This window comes from Vicia villosa, unplaced genomic scaffold (assembly GCF_029867415.1).
Source record: "Vicia villosa cultivar HV-30 ecotype Madison, WI unplaced genomic scaffold, Vvil1.0 ctg.001882F_1_1, whole genome shotgun sequence".
NCBI lineage: Eukaryota > Viridiplantae > Streptophyta > Magnoliopsida > Fabales > Fabaceae > Vicia > Vicia villosa.
The window spans coordinates 235891-241697 of NW_026705762.1; the positions used below are offsets into that span (position 1 = coordinate 235891).

Genomic DNA, 5807 nt, shown 5'->3' on the forward strand with positions numbered 1-5807 from the left:
GACCAAAATTGAAGTCTTGCTAATAAAAATATGTTTTGGGTCAATTTATATGTCAAATAGATACTTTTTTTGTTTTTTAGTAGAATTGGAGGGTCATAAAACAAAACATGAATTTGCAATAGAACTTGAGAACAAAGCTTTATTTTTCTTCTCATGGCAAGCTAAACTAAGGATTGATCCACATTTTCGTCAAGACCATGAGGTTTTAATGTTATTTCATTGATTCTATTTTTTTATTATTTAATTATATTGTTATTTTAATTCTTAATTCAAATGCTAAAAGAATTGATAGGATTTTATTTTGGCAGAATATTGTTTCTTATGCCAGAATTCATAGGTTGTAGCTTTACGAGGCTTGATTTCTTAACAGAGATGTCAATTTGCATCCTCTAGCAGTGATCCGTATAGAAATTTCTCTGTTTGAGACTCCAAAGATAAGGAAATTCCCCCTGAGCGGGTACGGGTACGGGGAACAAAATCCCCTAGGGAACTTCGAGGACGGAGACGGGGGACATATCCCCCGTCCCGCCAAAATTACCATAGTATCTTTGAAAATATATAACTATATGTTATTTTATTTGTATTTTCATATAAGTTTTTTATAAAAAATTAAAATATATATGTAACATTAGTATAACAGGGAGATCAAAATTTTTATTCAAACTTTTTAATTTTGATGGTCAAGACCATCATAAGTATGGATTAAGTATTGTTAAAACAATTGATTTTTACAGAGGATTAGGTTTTAAATTTCTTTGTTTTATATTTTTAATTAGTAATTCCAAATTGTCTGAACAGAACTCAAAATCTCTTCTTTTTTTAATTCTAAATTTAGGCTAATTTAATTAGAGGTTCTTGCGATATGACTTAAGTGTTATTTACCCTACGCGGAAGATGTTTAATTTATGTGGTTGTTTTTAAAAAAAATTATTTTAAAAAGGGCCCAACCGGGTTCGAACCGGTGACCTCCTGATCTGCAGTCAAATGCTCTACCACTGAGCTATGGACCCAATGATGATGTTTTGATCCAATTAATCTTGTGTAAAAATAGTCGCCTAAATTTCCTTGTTTGATACTTTCCTGTTTATTTACTATCTTACCTTTTCTCGTATAGTAATTTGAATGTTTTTAATGATTACTTTCTTGTCATCCATGGCAGAAATCTTCATGCTTCCTTTTTTATAATACTATTTTATGTGCAATGTGCATAAGAAGTTCTATAATTAATTTATACTATATTAAATTTGTTTTTGAGATAAATTAGAGTAATTTCATTTGTCTTAATTAGGTTGGACATGAATTCCAACTCACTATTGTTTCTATCCATAATCAACAATATAGACGTATGAAAATAATACTCTTTTACGGAAGAAATTTGATGATAATATGAACTCCCCTTTATACTCAACTAGACCTTATCTTTTTTGCTTTGTATTTTTGTCATCCAAGTAAATGTGAGCACATGATTGAATTTGAAGCAATCATATGATAAGTCTATCAAATTTGAATCAAATTCTAAATTATGATGTAATTTTTTTAGGTGAACAAGTTATGTTACAACCTGTTAAAGATCATTGCAACGACTACATTGAAGAGGTTCTTGAAAGTATTTTTGAAAATACACTCTTAGGCTTTGAGAATGGATTATGTGATGAATTGAGGAAACTATAAGCTCAATATCCATTTGAAGAAATCAAACTATCATAATAAGGTGACAAACCTAAACCTATCTACACAAGTTCTTTTATTGATAAGGATTTAGAACAAGAAGTAGTAGAAATTCTTCGAGAGTGTAAGAATTATTTTGCTTGAAATTACAAAGATATGGCAGGTTTAGAATGAAGTTTGGTAGAACAAGGATTACCTTTGAAACTATGAAAGAATAAAATCAAACAAAGCTCGAAGATTTTTGCTCTAGAAGTAGTTTCAAAGATTAAAGTATAGATTAAAAGACTATTCGAGACCAAATTTATTCGAACTTCCATGTTCGTTAATTGTGCATCTAATATAGTTCATGTTATTAAGAAAAATTATTCTTATTTAAAGAGTTTTATATATTTTAGATATTTAAATATTGTTACTCCTAAAAATGGATACATCATTCCTATAAATGATATGTTAATAGATTCAACATCTATTAATGAAGTTTTAATTCTTGTGGATAGCTATTCAAGGTATAATTAAATCTTCATTGTAGAAGAATATGAACCCAAAATGCAACATAAAGTGCATCTAACCATAAAATTTTGAGAAAACATTTCCATGAAATTATTGAAAATTTAAAAATTCATATCTAAATGAAATTTTGTAATCATGAATATTACTTGAAATTGGATATAGGAAGTTAAAAATTATGAAGTATTTTCAAAATTCAAGTTTAACATGTGACTAAAAAAACAAGTTCTTATTCTATAACATATTCAACAAGGATTTATATAAACAGGTGCCTAATGTTACTTTTGCTAGATGTTTAGGGGAGGAATATGCCTATGTTGCATTACTAGAAGACACCCATATTTATAAAGGTGGCAATAGGTGGTCATGACGTTCGTCATGTTTGTGGACCAAGGAAGTTTATTCAATATATCATGTATTCCAAAATATAAAGGAAGTTAATTTTACATCAAATTCATCAACCATACTATAGGGGAAGTCTTTGAATCTTTGAAAAATGATAACAAGACCTATAGGATATGTCTAAATCTCACTGGACAAACAAACTAGGGAAGAAATGAGAATCATTAGGGTGAAGTTATTGATTATTGAATGTAACTATGTTTACAATTGTATCCTAGGAAAGCCTGTTCTGGCCAGCATATGAGAAATCTCATCGACTGTCCACTTGAAGGTCAAATTTCACACCCTAGAGGACTAAATCATGATGGCAAAAACTGATTTAGTCTCATCAAGAACCTTTTTCATGGCCCTCCTTACTAAGAAACTGCTTACAAATGCCCCTATTTCTAAAGGGAAGAGGATGAAGAAGCACTAGAACTAGATGTTCGCTTAGATGAAACATTCCCCATATAAGTTGTGGGAAATAACAAAGTTGTACCAACATAAGTGTACTGGTCAAAAAGTACAAGTGTGCATGTTCCTCCTCCAAGGGCATGGGGACTCAGAGGCCTTTGTAGGTATATTATACTTTATGGTGGTAAGGGCTTGCCCACGGCAGCGAGAAGCCCTGTACGGCGGTGTTTTTAGATGGTTTTAGAATACCTGATCACGAGAAGTGAGATGCTTTATATCAAAATGAAGCTTTGTATCATTTTAGATATGAGTTATGATTTGTCCATTATCCTCATAGAGGAGAAGTACTTATAGAGGCTTTTTGGGCCTATGGCTTACTAAACCCGTAGGGTCGGTAATTTCTCCCTTATAACCAAGGGAGGGATTGTTGACCAACTATTCTCAAAGGAATCATGTTGGACTCCTTCCCTTTTGACTCATAGGGTATAACGAGTTATATTCCCCCATGGCACACCTAGAATATGGGGCCAAAAATTGCAGAGGTGCATACATATTATCAATCCTCAGGGCGTACCCCTTTTATTTGTTGGGAAGTCGCCTGGGCGACAGTACCCTTAAGCGGGAGTGCCAGAGTCGCCTTTGTCTAGAACCCTTATATATATATATATATATATATATATATATATATATATATATATATATAGGGCATATCATATGAGAATGACATATTTATATGAGAATATGAGAATAAATCTAAATCATTGGATTTTAAAATAAATGGTGGAGATTATGGGTGAATCTTTTTTTTCTCTCTCCTACTTCATTTATTTCAAGATACAAGAGAGAGAAAAAAAAGATTTACTCATAATCTCCACCTTTTATTTTAAAATGCAATGGTTCAGATTCATTCTCACATTCTCATATAAATATGTCATTCTCATATGATATGCCCTATATATATATATATATATATATATATATATATATATATATATATATATATATATATAACATTACAATAAGTGCACAGGAAATTACAAATAAATGATCCAATGTAATATGCCATCACGATCTTCCTGACAGGGATCCGTAAAAAACCAATGACATTAGAGTATAATTACTCGAGTTTATGCTCAATGCATTAACAAAATTCCTATAATGAAACCATGATTTATTTACGTGGTCAAAAAAATAGATGACATGCCTGATGCCTAAAATGGCATACCACAACTTGGCGCTTTGGGACATTTTTCTATATATTGTGTGTTGCACCCCAAAATTTGCCCTCTTAATTTGAGCTATAAGTTATTAACGACGTTTATTTCGTCGTTCGAAAAGTGAAAAAATAACAATAAGGAGTTCTTGGGGTTTTAAAGAGATGCAATGTAAAAATGGTTCAAGCGGTGAAAATACGAGAAAATTCATAAATACCATTTGGAAGGTGATACGAGCTGAATTCCCGCGAGGTCCCGACTTTTTCGACGATATCTACAACTTTTGTGTTCGGCTCGGAAGCCAACTCTTTGAGGAAAGTAGTCGAAATTGGAAAATTACTTGGATTTTTATAAAGAAAAGAGTGCTGAATGTAGGGTTTCAGATCTCGGAAAATTCATATCTTCTAATCCGCTAGTCGGATTAGCTCGAAAATTTAACTGGAGCTTCGTGCTATCATTACCAAGATTTCATATGTTCAGACCGTTGGCTGATTATGCACCGAAAACTCCCAGCATTTTAAGGATCGTCACGGTCTTTCGGTAAAAAGTGTGTTTTCGAGTATGTCGCGCCGAGTTTGAAAATTCATAACTTCTTCGATTTTTATCGTATGAAGCCCATTCTGGCGGCATTCTTTCGGAAATTTCGTTAGCTTCGATTCTTCGTCACACATACTTGTTCAGATTTTGAGCCGAAGATGGAGTTTTATCGAGTTCTTTGAGCGGTACGCGCAAAATTCTGCACAGTCGCGCCAGATGAATCGGCATTTCTCGTCATTCAAATGCGCGTAATTTCTTTGTCGCTTATCCGATTGAGACGATTCTCGTGGCTACGATCCATAATTTTAGTCATCTTCGGGTTGACGTCGGTCCTATTCTCAAACTTCGCACCGATTTGCTTTTCCTCGAAAACGAGCAAAAAAAAGAGATAATTAAGGGCGTTTTGGGCATTTCTCTACCTCTACTATATAAGTCATTTATCTTCACATTCTCTCATAACTTCATTTTCACCCAAAAGATCAAAAACACTTTCTCTCAATTTTCTCTCAATTTTCTTGGATCAAAACTACAAAAACTCACAAAACCTTCATCAATCTTCGTCAATTCAAGATCAAATCTCAAGAACAAATGAAGATCAAAGCAAGAATCAAGAGTTTCCTTCCTTGTTGATCATCAAAATCGGATCTCTTCCCTCTCTCCAAGGCTTGCGCCCCACTCTCTCCCTCACCTCTCTCGGATTTCGTTCGCGTCGTGTTCGCATTCGTGTTCATCCGATCACTTTCTCTTTGTTCGATCCGGTAAATTCACTCTAAACCTTGCTAGATCATTGATTTTATTGCTTAATTCGACATTGATCATGATGATTTTTGATTGTGGATGATGGATCTATGATAGTTGATGATGATAATTGCTTGTTGATTGAATGATTCGTGTTGATCTTGTTTATTTGATTGAATTCGAGATTTACCGGTGAATTGTTGTTGATGATACATACATGTTGCTTATGATGCAAGAAATCACATACTAAGTGTTTGATTATTTGAGTGTTTGAAGCATATGTGCTTAATTTTGAGTTTTTACATGATAAGTGTTTGTTGAAATGCTTAATTGAGATCTTTGAGTGAG

At 32.9% G+C, this 5807-nt stretch overlaps 1 non-coding gene across 1 annotated transcript; it reads right to left on the reverse strand.

The window, feature by feature from the left end:
• Nucleotides 1-938: 938 nt before the first annotated feature.
• Nucleotides 939-1010, reverse strand: TRNAC-GCA (transfer RNA cysteine (anticodon GCA)). Its single transcript has one exon. It is a non-coding gene; the product is annotated as a tRNA-Cys (tRNA).
• Nucleotides 1011-5807: the final 4797 nt, after the last annotated feature.